Source organism: Triticum dicoccoides, chromosome 3B (assembly GCF_002162155.2).
Source record: "Triticum dicoccoides isolate Atlit2015 ecotype Zavitan chromosome 3B, WEW_v2.0, whole genome shotgun sequence".
Lineage (NCBI taxonomy): Eukaryota > Viridiplantae > Streptophyta > Magnoliopsida > Poales > Poaceae > Triticum > Triticum dicoccoides.
In genome coordinates, this window is record NC_041385.1 from 788393998 (window position 1) to 788415876 (window position 21879).

Here is a 21879-nt window from a genome sequence, read left to right on the forward strand (position 1 = left end):
CTACTAAGAACTTTCTATAAATAAATAAATTAGTACTTAGTAAAAACAAACTACTTCTATATATAGTAAAATAAAGTAGTTTATTAAATCAACTAGCTACTTCAACTATATATAAAGCACTTACTATAAATAAAAGAAAGTAGTACTTACTAAAAATAAACTAGTTTAACTATAGTTCTATTATTTTTCTAACTAATTATTTTAAACACGTTCTCTTCTTATTTTTTTCATTTTTCCTCTATTCTAAATATGAACATATTCATAAATGACTTATATCATTCACAATGTTCCTATACATACACAATAAGTTGACAAAGAAAATACTATGAACAAAAAAATCATTAAAATTCTATGAACAAAATTACAACATAAAAAAATCATAAAAATTCTATGAACAGAAAAAAATCATAAAATTTTGACATATTCGATCTTTGCATATATATGAACATACAAACATGCATATTCAACAATAATATCACCAAAAAGATCTATTAACAGAAAAAATCTAACACAATATGAACAAATTAATTACACAGTAAGGAAAAAAATCTAACAGAAAAAGTCTATGAACTACACATCTAAATTACTACACATCTAACAAAAAAATCTATGAACTACAAAAAAATGTAAAAAAAATCTAACAAAATTAACTACACATCTAAATTAACTACTACTAACATCAAATTAAATTAGTTGCTCACGACGATGGCGACGGCGACGGCGACGGCGAGGTACGGCGCGGGGCGGGGCGGGGCGGCGACGGAGTCGGGGCGGCGCGGGCCGGGGCGGCATGGTACGGCGTCGGGGCGGCGCGGGACGGGGCGACGCGGGCCGGGGCGGCACGGGCTGGGGCGGCGCGGGACGGGGCTGCGCGGGGCGAGGGCTGGCTCGGGCAGCCTGTCGGCGTCGTGGATGCATTCGGCGCTGTCGGGGCAGAGTAGGAGAAGAGATTGAAGTGGGGATGGGTGGTTCTGAAACTTTCCTAAGTGCTACTTATATAGCAAAGGCATTGGTCCCGGTTCGTGGCACAAACCGGGACTAATGTTCCCCTTTAGTCCAGGTTGGGGCTACCAACTGGGACCAAAGGCCTCTTTTCAGCAGCCCAAAGGGCGGAAAACAGAGACCTTTGGTCCCGGTTGGAGGCACCAACCGGGACTAAAGGTGGGTCATTGGTCCCGGTTGGTTCCACCAACCGGTACCAATGCACCCGTCTAATTACTTATTTATTTTCTTCTATGATAATTCTTTTTGCTATTAAAGTTTGTAACAAAATTCTAATTACTTATTTATTTTCTTTTATGATAATTCTTTTTGCTATTAAAGTTTGTAACAAAATTCTAATTACTTATTTATTTACTTTTATGATAATTCTTTTTGCTATTAAAGTTTGTAACAAAATTCTATATAATTTTAGTTTCAATAATACTAGAGGTTTATAAAAGCTTTTTAGTTGATTCCTTTAGTACCAGTTCTAAGGCTGTTACAAAGGCATTTTATTTGGTACAGGTTTTAAGGCTGGTGCCCCACGAGCACCTTTTAGTAGCGGTTCGTGGCATGAACTGGTAAAAAAGATTTTTAGTTGATCATTTCTGCAGCTTTTTTTAGTCCCACCTCGCCAAGCGAGAGGCACTCGCAGTAGTTTATAAGCCCTGAGTGCAGAGACGATGAAGAAGAGGCTTAATTCTAACCTGCACGTTGCTTAACTTCAAGCCTTGAGGAATAGGGTAGACTGCACAGAGCTATGTGCAGTGCAGTTTACACTATTCCGAAAGGCTTGAAGTTAATTAACGAGCATTGCGCCTCTTTTTTATTTTTAATGACTTATTACAACTCAGAATAAATAGAAAAAAATAAATATAGCAGAAAAGAAAAAATAAAAAAACTACTCAGAAATAAATAGAAGGAAAAATAGTTGTGATTAACTTTACTAAAAAAATGAGGATAGATGCGCTTATAGAGAGAATTCAACCTAAATTCATAATAAATTTCTACTAACTTCACAGAAATTCAATATGAATTTAGGTCAAATTCCCTATATAAGGGCATCTATTTTCACTTTGAGAGGAGCTCAACAAGGCAGAGAGGGAGGGGCTTATAAACCGGTGTGAGCGCCCTTCGGTTGGCGAGGTGGGACTAAACTCTGACCGCAACGAGGACCAACCCTTTAGTCCCGGTTGGTGGCACAACCGGGACTAAAGGGCTGCCTTTGGTCCCGGTTCAAGGCACCAACCGAGACCATTGGTGGTGGGCCAGGAGCGAGGCCCATTGATCCCGGTTCGTCCCACCAACCGGAACCAAAAGGTCCAGACGAACCGAGTCCAATAGCCCACGTGGCCCGGCCGGCCCCTGGGGCTCATGAACCGGGTCCAATGCCACCATTGGTCCCGGTTCTGAACTGAACCGGGACTAATGGGCTGACCTGGCCTGGACCATTGCCCCCTTTTCTCCTAGATGTCTAGACTGAACCGCCCCCCGGGGCTCACGAACCGGGTCCCAATGCCACCATTGGTCACGGTTCTGGACTGAACCGGGACTAATGGGCTGACCCGGCCTGGACCATTGCCCCCTTTTCTACTAGTGGTATTACCTCATTTATTCGTTCCACTCGTGTCATTAAATTATTCTGTATTTGGTAGATGCAACATCACTAAATGTGTGAACCGAAATTAGATGGGTGTTGAGCCTTCTGATCTTTTTGACACTAGAAAATGTAATATTGAAAATTTGTTTGCTGTCCTTGGATATCTATTGCGCTTGTCAGCCTTTTCTTTCGTGTAATGTTTCATATAGAGGCCCTTATATAACGGACACGCCCTCCCTGCTGATATGGCAAAACATATACCCCGTGTTTGATGAATCTATCATTGTAGCTCCTGCCTATCTTCTGCTCCTCAGACCATAGTATTACCCAGAATAGTAACACAAATGGAGTCAAGACAAAGGAAAATAGGGATACCGTGAACACCACAAGCAGTAGGATGCAAGAGGGGACGGAGATACATCTGAAAGCATGGGGGCTGCATGTCTCGAACGAGCCGTGGTTGCTATGGACTGTCAAGTTGTTATGGACCTGTAGCCCGGTAAGGAATCGTGCTTTTCCCGACAGTTTAGCCTGGTGGAGCAACAAAAATGTACCCCAACGGGGAGGAGCTGATTTTTCTTTCCTGCTCGTGCATAACATGTTTCCATGAGCAAATAATCAAGACACGAGCCATGCTCGTGTGGTCAGCGCAGACGGCGGTGAGTGGGAAAAACAATGTAAAGCCGCATCTCTTGGGGAGGTAGTCCATGCTGTACTCGTCATCTTTATGAGTCAAAGAAAATCAAATTCACTTTCTATGTATTAATTTAAACATTTTTATGTATCTATAATTTTTTTCAATATTATGTTGATTTGTAGTCTACGTTAAAAAGAAATCCAGGCCCAACAAAATCAATAACAACAAAAGGTAAGCCCCTTAAATCAATGTATTTGCTTTTATACCTTTTATCGGAATAATATGTGGTATTTGTTTTTATACTTCATATAAAATATTTGTTCCTGTAAACTAGTCAGTTACATCCAATCTCAGCTAAAAGTGTGACTTACAGTTTTCCGCAACAACAGGGGAATATGGAAATTAGCTATTTGTGCAGTGAAAGTTCTCGCAAGATACTCCCCTCTTATATTCTGATAGTTTTTCAATAAATTTTATACTATGTAGGAGTAGCTTACAGGAACAACTTCTAAAGAACAACAAAAATGTTGCCCTATAGACTTCCAAAATTTGACATTGCTATTTAGATGCAACTGACCAGGGTCCCTATTTGGCATGGCATAATCCAGTGTATGCACTCGATGACCATGACAACAGGGATGGCAACACTCTACTTAAGTAATAATTGGGTGTCCTATTCTCAGCTGACCCGCGAATCCCTGCCTGGTCAGCAAAATCACTCACTGTACATTGGCTCTTTTTTTTAACACAATTGGCTCTTCTAGGCCAATAGTGCTACATCCACGATATGTTTTACTGAGTATGTATGGGCAGAGGGTAAGGTGCAGGCGTATAGTGAATTTCACAGGTTGTTCTTTGCATTATGACTTGCTTCCATAGTGTAAGGAACTATGTACTATTATGAACTTACACAATGCCATTCTTCTATTTATTTGGTTGGATGCGTTGATATATGTAAATTGATAAGTATATGTTAAATTTATACATGACTGTATGTTTATTTTTACATTTTTATCCATTTATGATGAAACGCTAAATGGGGCTTAGCACGGCATAGCTCCGCTATAGCGTTTCATAGCTTTTTGTCGAGCCGCCCCTAAGAGGCTTAGCGCGCTATTTAAAATATTAATTTATTCTGGTGGATGTGGTTTCATGTCGGTCGCTCCAAAAAGAAAACATAGTGTGTTTGACACGTTTTCATAAGCGTTTATTAACCCATTTGGGTTCAGCACCAAGTCCTCGTTTAGTTTGCATAGTTCCTTGCCTACATGACCAAACTCAGAGGAGAGGAAAGTTCGAGATAATCCTAGTTCTCGCCAAACTTAATTCCTTCTCTCATGCCACTTTTCTAGATGCTTTTATTAAACCCTTTTGGTGGAGGAGGGAAAACCAATTTACATCGTATGTGTGACAGGGCATCACGAACACTGAATTGAACCATGATGAACACCAACACTTTCACTAAACCCTGCTTGCAAAGCAGAGCAAATCAGATTTATGTTGTCAGGGGGTCCCGGAGTGATTTACCTTAATGGCAGGTATTCTTAAAGTTCATCACACGACATTATAAGCTACATGAGGTTGTACTCTGTGAGACTCTTTGATGTGAAATAGACATCAAACCATTGACATTTTTACAGGTTGCCACGCATTCATCCAAAATTACTATATATGTATTATATCAGTGACTAGATAAATTATTCATTTTACCCATATCACGGGAAGTAATATATTTTTGTTAGATAAAAATCATTGAATATTTGAACTGAAAGAAGATGTATTTTGAACCTTTGGTTCCTTATCATGCTAGAAAAATGTAATCTTGAATGTTGGTTTGGCATGCATGGACATCTAAGGTACTCATCAGTGATTGCTTGTGTGTAACTCTAAGCATGACTGTCCTTTATACATAGGCCCATATATAGAGGACACACTCTCCCTCCTAATTAAGGTTGCTAACACATATCGAAATGATGCATGTAACACTGTAGCCCTTGTTCCTATCTTCAGCTCTATTGAACAGAGTAGTACCCACAAAAGCAACATAAATGGAGTCAAGATTTGAGCAAAAAGAGATACAATGGACACCATGATGAGGTGGACACATACTGAGAGTGAGATGCATCTGAAAACATAGGGATTAATAAGTAACTGCTTGTAGTAGTTATATGTCTGCGAGGTGTCTCCTTCCATTGGGCTGGGTTGGGCTGGGCCACAGAAGAACCAAACTGATAGGGTTCTGAAGTTCAGATATTAGTAGTTGGATGTCTTCGTCTAAAAAAAAGAGTAGTTGGATGTCTACACTACGGTCGTTTAGTGGACATCAAGACAAAATAGCAATAGGACGACAACTCAAAGTTCGCCATCAGGAGCTTTGTGCAAAATGTGGTGCACAACTGCACATATTTTCTTACATCTGCTATTGACCACTTCACAGCTTCATGCACAACTCCGCTTGACCATGTTGAGATCATAGAGTAGCCCGCACACGCCCAACGGTGAGCAAGAACAAGAATGGTAAAACTAGTGTATCTTGGAAGTTGGAAAGAGTACGTGCTGCAACAGCTACATTTCAAATTTTTGAGAATGGATGAAAAGAAAGAAATATAGTAAGTCCCATCGCCCCATCTTCAATTGGATAGGGGTAGCGCCGGTTGTTGCTTAGACGGTGGCTTTAGTCTTACTGTTGTATGACATTCTAAGGTCTTATGAGAATAATTAATAAAGTGGCCGTATGCATCGCCCAGATGGAGAGGCCGGGGTCCTCCTCCTTTTCTAAAAAAAGTAAGTCCCATCGCCGAAGCTCTAAGGATACGAGTAACAGAATCTTTATTTGGAAATAAAGTGGAGCACGACAACCAAAATTTTGCCCAAAACCTCCATGCGATGATGAGCCCAAAACCTTCACCACTGATGGGCTTGGCGTCCATCACTGGGCTCTGGTCAGTGAAGAGTAGCAAACCACTGATGAACACACATCTCTCAGTGATGGAAGTATCGCCATAAAGAAAAACATGCCATGGGGTCGGCCTGAGCCATCACATATTGACGCTATCTCGAGGGTGTTGCTCGGGGATGGTGCTCGAGTTGCATGATTTGAAAGGAGTAGTAGTAGCGGTGCACGGAAAAGACATAGAGGGGAGTGTACTGCGTATAGCCAGGCGGAGAAGTTGGAGAAGGGGTGGGGGAGAAGTGTAGATGCTGGCTCAATAGAGGGGCTAGAGAAGGGAATGATTTGTAGTGGTTGGGTGTTACTATCACGTTTTGAGGGAGTGTATGTACTGAGGGAATGACTACTAGGCTTGGGCTATGTTTGCACCGGTATTGTTTGTTGGAAATATGAGCAATTTATCGAATTATTTTATTAACAGAAATACTAGATAAAGCATGGCTAGTATAGCAGTGATAAAATAAGCCATGTGATTTGACAAAGAGAAGGTAAACAACATGTTCATATATGAACCATAACTAAACATATCTAGAGCAGACAGTATAGCAGGTTGCATATATTAAATAGAGTCTAACATATTTAGGGCTAATACTAGAATAAGGAACTGTAGCAGAACCTCTAATAGAAGGGCGAGAAACACGTACGAGACAGCAGCAGGAGCAGAGGCACTGGACTTGGGGTCAGTGTCCTCCATGTCGTCGAGGAGGTTGTCGACGTCGGGGAAGTAGTCGTCGTTGGGGAAGTAGTCGTCGGAGTCCAGGGCGTCCGTGACGGAAAAGTCAGTAGTCGTGCAGAGCGCTCCCCAAAAACCTTATCACCCTTCTCCTGTACAAGACTCAAAAGGTTTGGTTTCGGAGGCCTACTGTCCCAACCTGCGGTGCACGCCGCAAGCCAGGATGGGGAAGATCGTAGCAGCAGCGCAGTGCTCAGGAACCGGTGCCGAGAGGAGGAAGTAGTTCTGGTGCGTTTCTCTGAGAGGAGCGACCTCCGTTTTATAGGCGCAAGAGAAGGAGGCGAGAGGCTATGCCGTGAGCTGAAGGGAATGCGGGAGATGAAACGAACAGGCAGCAGCCGAAGAGGCGTGCCGTTCGGATTCAGTGTCCACTACAGAAAAAAAATGTTTCAACTTCCGAGTGACCCTTCGTATACCCGTAGGGCGTGGCAAAAATTTAGACATCGGCTCGGCTCGTTCCCGCAACCCGCGGCACAACGTGGAGAGGCGGGCGGCGGAGAAGGAGCGCGCGTGGATGTCCCTCTTGTTCTCATGCTCATACAAGCGGGGAAAGAACCTCCCTTATAAGGAGGTCCAACTCCCACTCAACTAGCAATGTGGGACTAAACTTTAGTAGTATCCCTTGCCTTGCACAAATGGGCTAAGTGGGCCTCTACGATTTATTTATGAATTTCTGAAATAGTTATTGGACTGTCCCAAAATAGACTAAATTCCAGCAATCCCCCACCAGATCCCAGAGGCACACAATATTTGCCTTTGGTTCCAAAACAATGTTTTATATACCGGTACTACAGTGGAGACTGTTAAGTTGGACTTCCACCTAGAACTCTATGCTACACTAGTAAGCAACTTGGACAGTGGACTGGGCCTTGAACTGCAAGTTTTCTGCGAATCTAGCTTCACATAAAGCCTTGACCGATACGTGGCTACCGTGGGTCTTCCCCGTGGGTGGAGCTTATGCGTCATACTCCGAGACCTTTCATGAGTTTACTAGAGAGAACCCTACTCTCATAGATTGCGACGTTAGCAATCAGACTCATATAGGTGCGTTCTTCAGAAGATGTTCTACAGGACAACAACTCCGCTTCAAAGAGCCACTTAGAACACATTAAGATATACATCAACCTGCCATGCAGATTAGGAGAGTATTGCATCTTCATGGAGTGGTATTTTTAACAGTAAGGATACTCTCCTCCCGGTTGACCTACAGCTTGTCTTCCACATCTAATTCATGGGATCTCCGATCACAAAGAATAGGTTATCACTGTGAACAACTCATATTGTGGGTCTCATACCCATCTCCCTCTATGCATTATCTATCAATTACGTGATAGACTCTTACTAAAAGGATCTGCCAGATTTTTAGACGTTTGGATATAATCCAATGCAATAACTCCGGAGTTTTTCATTTTTCTGACAGACTTTAACCTTATCTGGACGTGTCTTGATGACTTCATGTTATCCTTTGAGCTTCTCACTTTAGTGATCACGGTTTGATTTTCATGGTTCATAAGGATACCCGGTACAGGTTTCTAAACTACCGGCAAGTCATTCAAGAGCCGACGAAGCCAATGTGCTTCGACCGTAGCTGTATCTAGTGCTGTGAGTTCTGCTTCCATTGTTGACCTTGTTAAGATGGTCTACTTGCAAGACTTCCAAGAAAAAGTGCCACCTCCATGAGTGAATACATATCCGCTCGTTGCCTTTATCTCATCAGCATCTGAGATCCAGTTTGAGTCACTATACCCTTCAAGCACCTTTGGGTGCCTGGTGTAGTGAATTCCATAATTTGCAGTGCCTTTCAAATAACGCAAAACTCTCTCTAGAGCTTTCCAATGCACATCTCCTAGTTTTGAGACAAACTGGCTCATCTTGCTAACAGCGAAAGAGATGTCAGGTCTTGTAGCACTGGCTAAGTACATAAGTGAGCCAACGAGCTGAGAATATTTCAATTGGTCTCTAGCAATTCTTCGATTCTTTTGAAGCAACACACTAGCATCATATGGTGTTGGAGAGGGCTTGCTGTCACTGTAGCCAAAGCGACTCACGATTTTTATCACATAGTGAGATTGAAGCAATGTAATCCAACCATCATTATCTCTCAACAAGTTGATGTTCAGAATGACATCAGCCACTCCTAAATCCTTCATCTCAAAACAGCGAGATAGGAAATCGTTGACCTCCTTAATAACATTCAGATTTGTTCCGAAAATCAGTATGTCATCAACATACAAGCAAATCATAACTCCCTCGCCCCCACCATGGCGATAGTACACACATTTCTCAGCTTCGTTCACAACAAAGCCTGCAGCTGTTAAAGTTCTTTCGAACTTCTCATGCCACTGTTTGGTTGCTTGCTAGAGTCCATACAAAGACTTCAGCAACTTGTACACTTTCCCTTCCTGACCATATATTACAAACCCATCTGGTTGTTCCATATAAATTTCATTGTCCAACTCTCCATTTAGGAAAGCAGTCTTAACATCCATTTGATGAACGAGAAGACCATGTGAGGCATCTAGTGAAAGTAGAACTCGAATAGTGGTCAGTCGAGCCACAGGTGAGTAAGTATCAAAGAAATCTTCACCTTCCTTTTGGGTATAACCCTTAGCCACGAGTCGAGCCTTGTACTTTTCAATAGTACCTTTAGGCCTAAGCTTCTTCTTGAATACCCATTTGCATTCTATAGGTTTGCACCCATAAGGACGATCAGTTATCTCCGAAGTTTCATTCGCCAAGATGGAATCCATCTCGCTATGAACTGCTTCCTTCCAGTAGTCAGCATCTTCAGATGCATAGGCCTCTGAAATAGAACTGGGAGTGTCATCTATGAGATACACAAGAAAATCATCACCCAAAGACTTTGCAGTCCTCTGTCTCTTGCTCCTAGTAGGAACTTCATTGTTCTCCTCCACAGGACTTTCAAAGTGTTCCATCGAAATGGCAGGTTCAGTAATTTTAACAGGTTCCTGATTCGATGAACTTGGCATCTCCTGATTAGATGAGGTAGCCATATCCTTCATGGGAAAGATATCTTCAAAGAAAGTCGCATCATTCGACTCCATGATCGTACCAACATGCATGCCAGGTACCTTAGAGTTTACAACCAAGAATCTATAACCAATGCTATGAAAAGCATATACCAGGAAAACACAATCCACAGTTTTTGGACCCAGCTTCCGCTTCTTTGGAATTGGTACATTGACTTTCGCCAAACAACCCCATGTTCGCAGACAAGAGTGTTTTAACCTTTTCTTCTCCCATTCCTCGAATGGAGTTATCTCTTTGTTCTTTGTGGGGACTCAATTTAGGACATGATATGCTGTCAATATCGCCTCCCCCCACCATGCCTTGGAGAGACCCGATGTGTCTAACATGGCGTTAACCAAATCAGTTAGAGTACGGTTCTTTCTTTTGACCACCCCATTTGACTGAGGTGTGTAGGGAGGCTTCCTTTCATGGATTATACTATGTTCCGCAAAAAAAGCATCTAATTCATTGGAAAAATACTCTCCACCACGGTCGGACCTAAGCCTCTTGATTTTTCGATCAAGTTGGTTTTCCACTTCAGCTTTATATATCTTGAAGAAGTTCAAAGCCTCATCCTTAGATTTCAGAAGATACACATGGCAGTATCTAGTGGAGTCGTCAATTAACGTCATGAAATATTTCTTTCCACCTTTTGTCAAAACACCATTCATTTCACATAGATCTAAATGTATAAGTTCTAGTGGTGCAAGATTTCCCGTCTCCGCAGTCACGTGAGACTTACGAGGTTTCTTAGCTTGCACACACACTTGACACTTAGATCCCTTGACAGTGGTGAAGCTAGGGATTAAGTTCAACTTCGCTAGTCGCGACATGCAACACAAGTTAACATGACAAAGACGTGAATGCCACACATTTGATTCACTATTGTTGCAAACCTGATTAACAACTTTATTGCAAAGGTCTGATAAGGATAAACGAAACAGGCCTCCTGACTCATCACTACTAGGGAGAAGCCTATACACAGAAATTTAGCAACAGCTCGGGTTAAAAAAGAGCGCTAGTGCTAGATAGCCGCAGCGTTTGAGGAAAAACAGCGCTACAGATACACCCTTAGCAGCAGCGCGTTTAGTTCCAAAAGCTCTACTACTAATATTCCCGTTGGTACAATGATAGGATACGCATAGCAGTAGCGGGCTTGGAAGAAGCACGCTACCGCTAGGGTATAAGTAGCAGCGCATTTCCTACGAAGAGCGCCACTACTAATGGAAATAAAATAAGATGAAAAACAAATAGAAAAGTAAATGAAATGAAAGAAATAGAAAAAGGAGAAAGGAAAAAAATAAAATGTAAAGCATAATAATTGAAAAAGCGAAAAAACGGTGGAAGACATAGCAGTAGCGTGTGTTTGTAAGAGGCGCTATAGCTAACATAGCTGCAGCGCGTGTCCTAGACCCCCGCTATAGAAACAACAAAGAAAAGAAAAAATGGGAGAAAATTACATAGCTATAACAGCAGCGCATTTTGTGAAAATTGCTGTAGCTATCTTAGCTATAGCGCATTTTGCGAAACGCGCTACCGCTAAATTTGACTTAACCAAAAAACTATTCCCCCCCGGCCACCACTTCTCCCCCAAATCCCTCGACCCACCCCGCTGCCGTCTCCCCGATTCGCCGTCACCCCACTTCGCCGTCGTCTCCTGCCGACGTCGTCGCCACCAGAGCCGTGCGCCGTCGACGCCACCGGAGCCGCCCCCAATGCACGGAGCCGCGCGGCCTCATCAACACCACCGGAGCCGCCGTCGATGCCACCGGATCCTCCCTCGCCACAACTGCCTCCCTCCCCGTCACCGGAGACGCCCCTGCCTCCCTCGCCACCACTGCCTCCCTCGCCACCACTGAAGCCATCCTCTGTAAGCCCCCACCCCTCCTCTCTCTCTCATGCATAGGTTAGCTAGTTTAATTAGCTTAATTATCTAGGTTAGGGCAAAATTTTAGTTTGGGCTTTGACAGAGAAGTAGTTAGGTTAACTAGTTTAATTAGGTTAATTATCTAGGTTAGTGCAAAATTTAGTTAGGGCTTTGACAGAGAACTAGTCAGGTTAACTAGTTTAATTAGGTTAATTATCTAGGTTAATTAGTGCAAAAATTTATTTAGGGATTTGACAGAGAACTAGCTGTGTTAACTAGTTTAACTAGGTTAATTATGTAGGTAAACTAGATTAACTAACTAGGTTAAATAGGTAGGTTAATTAGGTTCGTTGGGTTAACAAGCTAGGTTAAGTAGGTTGGCTAGGTTAGCGGTAAATGTTATTTTAGAGCATTAGGTTAGAAGGGTTAGAGAAATGGAGTTCCTTTGCGATTTAATTGGGTTATGTCCTAGGCAGAGAAGGGTTAGAGATAATAATGTGTATTTGTGTGAGAGAGAGGAATAGCTAGATCAACATAATTTGGGTTTTGTCCTAGGCAGAGAAGTGTTTAGTGAAGGAAAAGAGTTTAGGCAAATTTTATTTTAAAGATGATCCCTTCCTAGAATTTTATTGTTGATTATATCTTTTCATTGAAGTGGTCATGTTATATCTTTTCATTGAAGTGGTTCGATTGTGCCCACGTGGCTTTGTTGTTTCTAGGGAATGATGCTGAGCGGCCTATGTTTTGCCGGAATGTTGATTCATTTCTGCTCCGGCAAATTTCAGGTTCTCGATTTGTCCACTTTTTAGCAATGGTCATGCCGAAATTTTCCATGAATTTCGGCATGACTTGTGCTACAAACTAGGACATATCGAGTGCCCGGGATTTGCCGCACCAGGAAGGAGTCAACATTCCTGCAAAACAATAGGCCTTTTTTATGTCATTATTCATTTTATGAGGTCTAGAATTAATTGACTAGATTTAATCATAGGAAACATGGCTAGCAACGATGAAGGACAGGGTTCTGGTGATTGCGTCGATGCCTACCGGGCAGCAGACGAATTTTTTAGCCTTACCGACGATCAACCAATGTTGTTGTTGGGCCCACCGGTGGCACCGGGGACTGAGTCCAACACGCAGACCGGTGCTGAGACTGAGACCGGTGCTGAGACTCAGACCGTCATCGGGACCGGCGCTGAGACTCAGACCGGTGCTGCCTCGAGGAGCGGAGTCGGTGTAGAACCGAAAGCAAAGAGGCAACGGCTTCCTAACAAACTCAGGACTACTAGGCTGGTGGTCACGGAGGTGGACGACGGCATTTTTGAGCCAAAGGCGCCTGAGGAAGCTCGCTCATGCTACGGTAATCAAATAGGCTGCATCATACGGACAATCGCCACTATCAACGATGAGAAACTACAGAAGATAGAAAATATGAGGAGCTCCCTCCTAAAGAAGTTTCACCAGATATTCGTGTTCCCTGGTCGGAATGAGAAGGATTATGAAGATCCATACGAGGACCCGGCAATGAAGAAGATAAACAAACACGCCATGACCAAGTTTAGCGACGCGTTGGTCTCCTGGAAAACTCGAGTGAAAGCAAGGATCATCGACAAGAAGGAACCCTACTCCGAGATTGTAAAGGATAATCTGACAATCACGGAAGACCAGTTTCAAATATTCAAGGAGGCTTGCAAGGCCGAAGCCGCCAAAAACAAGTCTAAGTACATGAAGGGGCTTCAACAGAGGAACACTGGGAGCCACCACCTCGGAAGCTGTGGTTACGGCGGAAAGTGGTCCAAATGGGCCAAGGAGGACGCGGAAGCCGCGAGTCTGGGCATCCCAGACCCCTTGGCAGATTTCACCGTCCCGCAAGAGCGTGACGTCCTGAGGGCCCGGCACCGTTGGGACCGAGTGAAGAAGGTTTACGAGATAACACCAGTCATTACGGAGTTCATGAGACTGCTGGTAATTTTAGTTTCTGATCAATTCGACTGCACAAGTTAGTCATATTTGCAAACAATCCTTGTGCCTTTTGCAGAGAGAGCAACACCGGATTGCGGCCGAAAGCGACTCTCCGTCTGTGGCATTGGCGAGGCCCAAGTGGGACACTCCATTCAACTGGGCGTTGAACATATTGAAACAACAACCGGTGGATACTCGACCGTCGTATGGACGCGTGCACGGTGTCGAAGACGGCGCCACGAGGAAGAAGTACTACTGTGAGACCACGGAGGAGAGAAAGGAAAGACGTAGGTTAACTGAAGAAAACATCGACAAGAAGGTTGAGATTGCGGTTGAGAAGAAATCATCTCAGACAGTCGCAACAGCGGTAGCTGTCGCAAAACAGGTGGTTGCAGATTTGTCTACTTCCTTGGTGACGGGCGTTATCAAATGGACAAGGCAATATCCAGAAAAAAATGCAGAGGACTTCCCCCTTGCTGACTTCTTGGGAGCACCTGCTCCCGCACCGGCTCCCGCACCTGCTCCCGCACTGGCTCCCACACCTGCTCCCGCACCGGACGTGCTCTGCGGTGCTTCGTCTTCGGCTGAGCTCGACGCCCTCACGGTATCTGTCACACCGGCCCCCTTCAATATAAATGTATAATCTCCCGTTTTCGTTGCCTTTCGGATGTCTCACGTCGCAGACTTTTCTTTGCAGGCCGACTATACCCCGTGCACTATATTGTACACCATCGACGACAAGAAGGTGGACGTGGGGAAGGCGACCATAATGAAGCCGAAGGAACCATTGTTCCATAGCCGGCCGATCCCCCCGGACGCCTTCAAGGTTTCCGTGGCCAGTGTCGAAATGGGCCACGAGAATTTGCCTCCTCCAACACTACTGGTGGATGACGAGAAGACACCGCGGTGGCTTGGTGATTGTTGCAATGGGTGGGTCCTGTCGTGGCCAAAGAGTCTGCTTCGTCTGGAGGCGGTCGGGAGCACACCCACGAGCACGCAGCCTCAGCAAGGTATGAACATCAACACCCCACCTACCCAATTAGCGTCTGGTGTCGGGTTGGGTGATATCGGACGGGGTAAAGAGGAGGCTCCATTAGTTGCTGATGACGTCGCCATGGATGAGGATGAGGACGACGGTGGCGCTGAATATTATGTCTATATTGGCGCCTCCTCTGGGTTTGAGCATCATGAGTCGGTGCCTGAATTGCCGTCTCAACGTATTATGGTTGACCTTTCGGTAGTAAAGAAGTCTAGGAAGAGAGCGAGGAAAGGCAAAAAAGCTGATTCTATGATCCAGCCGCCTCAGCAGCCTCGGCATCAGGACCGTATAGATATCCCCGATGCGGATAAATGGCATATCCCCGGTCAACTAATCCTACCTGCAACAGCGCTACAGGCCAGATTCGGCGATCTAAGGAGACTTCACGACGATGTCCTACGGGTAGAGAAAGGCCTCATCGCCTCGACAGATCCAGGATACCCACTCTACGTGGTTAACGTTCCGCGGCAAAGGTCGTCCGTCGACAGCTTCCCCGCGAATAAGTTCTTCCTCCGATTTGATTACATATTCAATATGTTTCACGTGAAGAAGCTGGATTTTATGTTTGTCCGCCTTTATGTCTTGCACTTGGACTACATCATCGGGATTGAGCAGATATCTCATATCTGTGTCGCTGACCCGTACTACATGCACGAGAGTTTCTTGGGAGTCTGCGCAGAGCACCGTGTATACACGAGGGAATACATCATCTATTTCATGCTCGCCAATAAGGATAAGGGGGCGATTCTCATGCCTTATCATCCCGTGTAAGTCATCCGCATTGCTATCCTTCCTTCGATTTCAATCATTCATTTGCACGGTGGAGGCTAAGTAATTTGAGGTGTACTTACTTTGCGCAGCGGCGGTCGCACCGTCCTCATCATCCTATACCCCCAATTCTCCCACGCTCTTTATATGGACTCGTCGAAGAACATTCACAAAAAATATTACACTCACGTCAAGGATTTTCTCGACAGTGCTATGTTTTACTACCAAGCAAGGGGTGGAGAGGTCAGGGACAAGAAGAGAAGGGGCGACAGGGCCGCCTTCGCCCATAAGACCGACTTCTGCTGCATCTAGCAACCGAACAATTCTCTTAATGATGGATTTTATGTCCTACACCACATGCTGGAGTACAGACGGGATCACTAGAACCTTCGCATGTCACCTAGATCCGGCGATGCCCATATTCTACAACGGGCAAAGAACGTAGGAGATATCGAGGATCATCGACTTCGAGCTGAGTTCTATCACATCCAGTGCGAACTTGCCCAAATCATCATGAAGGAGGTCGTCGGAAAAACAAGGATGTTCTACGAAGAAGGACAAATGTCGCGGGAAGACGTCCGAACATGGATAGCCTCTCAGCGTCTCGACATGAAGCCTTTCACTAAGCTCGAGGACTATCTCCCTGACCTCGATGGATGGCTCCGCATGTTGGAGTGATTGCCGATATATGACAATGTGTCCGTTTAGTCCATACTTTCTGTATGACAAAACTTTGAGTTATGCGTGGTGAAACTTTATTTGTGATGTAATTAAACCGTCCTCCTCGACTAGCGAAGATCACTCTAGTTAGGGAATTTTGGGTACGATGAACTTTGTTATTTATGCTTATGATATGTTGTTTCTATTTTTTCCAAGTCTGTCTCTTTCTGTTGCTCAACTATTATGTTGCATATCATGGACTCATGTGACGATGCAGGTGCATAGATCATCGATGGCGAAGAAGTGCTACGCCAGGAGTATATATACGATGAGTGGCCGGAGTGTCAGGCCCAGGTGTTACCGGTTTCCAGTTTCAGAGCGGCAGGCAGTAGTTAGTTTAGGTTCACGCTAATGCGAGAGAGGGATACGAACTCATGTACTCAAAGTGATAGCTCTTCTCACGTATACCATTGTTTAGATGGATGACGATGTATTTGCAAGTAATCGAGGACTTGTATCGCTATTTTCGAGATGATGACGAGAGACCACTTTGTGTTGGACGATGATTATGATGAGACTATTTGTATGTATATGCTATGATTACATTTGTGGTCTCGCATGCATTTGTAGTGTATCATGATGAAATTTCTATGTGCTAAAGATTCTTCTATAAAGCCTGTTCAAATACAAAACAAATATGCCCAAAAAAACAAAAAAACATGTTAAATTAGCAGTAGCGAGTGTATAAAAGTTAGCAGCAGCGCCACGATAGCAGTAGCGTGCCTTTGAAAAGCGCGCTAGAGATACTAGCAGTAGCGAGCTTCCAGTAACCGCGCTGCTGCTACACTTGTGTACCAGTAGCACCGGTGACCACGCGCTACTGCTATATGTTAGCTGTAGCGCCTTATTAGTAGCGCCGGACCCCACGCTACTAATAGGCCCAAAACCCGCGCTGCTGCTAGGCTTTTCCCTAGTAGTGCATAGCCTTTACCAACAAAGGTTCCATACTTGGATATTACAAATTTATTCGACTCAAAGACAAGCTTATAGCCATCTCTACACAGAAGAGATCCGCTAACAAGATTTTTATTGACGGAGGGGACATAATGCACGTTCTTCAGCCGCACGATCTTCCCCGAAGTAAACTTCAGATCGACCGTGCCAACACCACGAACAAAAGCACTTGAACCATTGCCCATTAGCACGGTTGAAGTCCCATCGGTCTGATAAGACGAAAACATGGAAATATCACTGCATACATGCACATTAGCACCCGTGTCAATCAACCAATCAGGAGAATGACATACTGAAAGAATAGTGGGAAATATACCATACCCAGCATCCTTCATGCCACTCCAATCACAACATTAGCGGTCTTATCGCCTTTCCTAGGATGATGCTTGTCATAGCAATTAGGACAACTAGGAGCCCAATGACAAGCACCTTTCTTCTTGTCACTCTTCTTCTTGAAGTTCGCGTGTTGTACAACCTTGTTCTTCCCATCAAACTTCGCTTTACCACCAAGCTTGCCCTTGTTCTTGAACTTGTGGGACTGGAAGTTTTTCTTCTGTACCAGATTGGCACTAGATCCTCCCTCAATAACTCGAGCACGTGTGTCATTTGCTCTCGCCTTTTCTTCCACATCAATAGTACCAATGAGATCCAAAACGGAAAACTCCTGTCTCTTATGCTTCAGTAAGTTAGCAAAGTTCCTCCATGAAGGAGGAAGCTTAGTGATGATACCCCCGGCAACAAACTTGTCCGGTAGCATGCAATTGAAGTGCTCAAGTTCTCTAGCAAATGACCGTATCGCATGAGCCTGCTCAACCACGAAGCGCTCTTCGGTCATCCTGTAATCATAGAATTGCTCCATGATGTAAGACTCAGGGCCGTCATTCGAGACCCCCAACTTGTCCTCGAGTGCGTCCCACATATCTTTTCCATTGTCAATTGACGCATAAGCATAACCTATGTTGTCACAAAGAACACTCAAGAGAGCAGCCTTAAACAAGGTATCCATTTTTTGAAAAGCTTGTGCCTGTTGGGCATCTTGCTCTCCTTCAGGTTTGCCAAGAGTGGCATCATAGCAGCTCATGGTCTAAAACCATAAGACTGCTCTCACGCGCCACCTCTTATAGTAGATACCGTCAAACATAGGAGGTCTCATGGAAGCAGCAAAACCACTCAGGGTAAATTGCCCATAATAAGGTTTTTGGATTTTTGGAAATCTGAGCAATTTACCGAATGATTTTATTAACAGAAATACTAGATAAAGCATGGCTAGTATAACAGTGATAAAATAAGCCATGCGATTTGACAAAGAGAAGGTAAACAGCATGTTCATATATGAACCATAACTAAACATATCTAGAGCAGACAGTATAGCAGGTTGCATATATGAAATATAGTCTAACATATTTAGGGCTAATACTAGAACAAGGAACTGTAGAAGAACCTCTAATAGAAGGGGGAGAAACACGTACGAGACAGCAGCAGGAGCAGAGGCACTGGACATGGGGTCGGTGTCCTCCATGTCGTCGAGGAGGTTGTCGACATCGAGGAAGTAGTCGTCGGAGTCCGGGGCGTCCGTGACGGAAAAGTCAGTAGTCGCACAGAGCGCTCCCCAAAAACCTTATCCCATACAGGACTCAAAAGGTGCGGTTTCGGAGGCCTACTGTCCCAACCTGCGGTGCACGCCGCAAGCCGGGATGGGGAAGATCGTAGCAGTAGCGCAGTGCTCCGGAACCGGTGCCGAGAGGAGGAAGTAGTTCTGGTGCGTCTCTCTGAGAGGAGCGACCTCCCTTTTATAGGCGCAAGAGAAGGAGGCGAGAGGCTACGCCGGGAGCTGAAGGGAACGCGGGAGACGAAACGAACAGGCAGCAGCCGAAGAGGCGTGCTGTTCGGATTCAGTGTCCACTACAGAAAAAAATGGTTCAGCTTCCGAGTGACCTTTCGGATACCCGTAGTGCGTGGAAAAAATTTAGACATCCGCTCGGCTCATTCCCGCAACCAGCAACCCGCGGCGCGGCGCGGCGCGTCGTGACGAGGCGTGGCGAGGCAGGCGGCGGAGGAGGAGCACGCGTGGATGTCCCTCTTGTTCTCATGCTCATACAAGTGGGGAAAAACATCCCTTATAAGGAGGTCCAACTCCCACTCAACTAGCAATGTGGAACTAAACTTTAGTAGTATCCCTTGCCTTGCACAAATGGGCTAAGTGGGCCTCTAGGATTTATTTAGGAATTTCTGAAATAGTTATTGGGCTGTCCCAAAATAGACTAAATTCTAGCATTGTTCTCATCACAGACGGTCTATAGTTTGGGCAGGCTAGTGATGTGGTCGAAACAACTGAAGGCCCATAATATGTGCCAATTTATGGTATAGCCCTCTTGATAGTGATGTCACCACTGATTGGTCTCACTTTGCACTACTAGAAAAAGGACTGTTAGTGGCGCACCTATTTTTGCCATTAATGGCGCACTATAGGTGCACCAGATATGCGCCATTAGTATTGCAGGTAACAGTGGCACACCCTGTAGTGTGCCATTACTATTGCTACAGGTAACTTTTTTTAATTTTTTTTTATTTTTTTTGAATTTTGAAGGCGTGAAAATAGTAGTGGCACACCGTCTAACCCCCACCATGCGCCATTGCTATTTTTCACTTTTGAATTTGGATCTGGATCTAGATCTGGCTCATTTTTTTGGCTTGTTTTTTTGCTCTTTTTTCTGCTTGAATTTTTTTCAAATTTTGTTCTCGACATGGATCTGGTACGTTCTTTGTGTCGGGGGAGCTCCACATGTGGCCGGAAGTAGAGGAAGAGGGAGGAGAGACCGTGAGGACGAGAGGACGGAGGAGAGACCGTGAGGATCAGGAGAGGAGGGAGGAGGAGGTCGCCAGAGAGGAGGAGGACCGTGAGCAGGAGAGGAAGGAGGAGCACCGTGAGGAGGAGAGGAGGGAGGAGGAGGTCACCGGAGGAGGAGCACCGTGAGGAGGAGAGGAGGGAGGAGGAGGAGAAACGTGAGCAGGAGAGGAAGGAGGAGCACCGTGAGGAGGAGAGGAGGGAGGAGGAGGTCACCGCAGGAGTAGTACCTACTAAAAATAAACTAGTTTAACTAGTTCTATTATTTTTCTAACTAATTATATTAAACACTTTCTCTTCTTATTTTCCTTTTTCCTCTCATGCTTTTCCTTCTAAATATGAACATATATATAAATGACTTTGATCATACATAATTTTCCTATACATACACAATATGAACATATACATAAATTGACAAAGAAAAATCTATGAACAAAAAAATCATTGAAATTATATGAACAAAATTACAACAGAAAAAATCATAAAAATTCTATGAACAGAAAAAAATCATAAAAAATTGACATATTCTTTGCATATATATGAACATACAAACATGCATATTCAACAATAATATCACAAAAAAATTAAAAAAAAATTCTAACACAATATGAACAAATTACAACAACTCAATTAACTACACATCTAAATTAACTACACATCTAATTAAATTAGGAAAATTCATGTATATGAGCTCACTGCGCGGCGATGACGACAGTGAGGGGCGCGGCGACGGCGACGGTGAGGGGCGCGGCGACGGGCGACGATGAAGCAGGGCACGGCGACGGCGACGGTGAGGGGCGCGCGGCGACGGGCGATGAGGAGGCAGGGCCGGCGGCATCGGGGCACGGGGGCGCGGGGCGGCGACGGCGTCGGGGCGGCGCGGAACGGCGTCGAAGGCAGGGCGACGACGTCGACGGCGACGCGCAGAGGGGCAGCCTGACGGCGTCGTCGGGGCGGGGAAGACGAACTGAATGAAAATTTTCACAAGTGCTAGTTATATAGACGAAGCATTGGTCCGGGTTCGTGACAGCAACGGGGACGAATGCCACCTTTAGTCCCGGTTGGTGCCACCAACCGGGACCAAAGGCCTCTTTTCAGCAGCCCAAAGGGCGGGAAGCAGATGGCTTTTGTCCCGGTTGGTGGCACCAACCGGGAAGCAGAGGGCTTTGGTCCCGGTTGGTGGCACCAACCGGGACTAAAGGGGGGCGTTGGTTCCGGTTGGTGCCACCAACCGGGACAAAAGGTAGCATTGGTTCCGGTTGGTTCCACCAACCGGGACTAAAGGCCTTGTGCTGGCGCGGTGCGGTGGGAAGTTTCGTCCCATCTCGCTAGTTGAGAGAGCTCAGCACCTATTTATAAGTTGCGTTGTAGCTTAGGTGCTGAGCTCATGTCTAATATGCAGGCATTATTTGCCTACCCTTGTCACTGCCATGTTGGGCCTATTGGGCCTGCGGGCATGTATCCTAACCCATGTACAGATGGGTTTCTAGTCTTATGCGGGCTGTGTGGCCCATTAGGCGGCATTTTTTATTTTTTCAGTATTTTTTTCGGGTTTTTGAATTATTTAATTTCTTTTCATTTTTGCTTTATTTTATTCTTTTTGCTTTTAGCTCACAAAAACTATATACTTTCTGTTACTCCATTAGTTTCCAAATTTGAATAGTTTAAATTTTAATTCTTTAAAATTTGTGTGAATCACTAGTTTGTGAATAGCTTCACTATAAAAATATATTTTGAGTGATTCTTTTTCCTGCTATTTAATATTACTGCGTTTTATCATTATATTCAAAAAT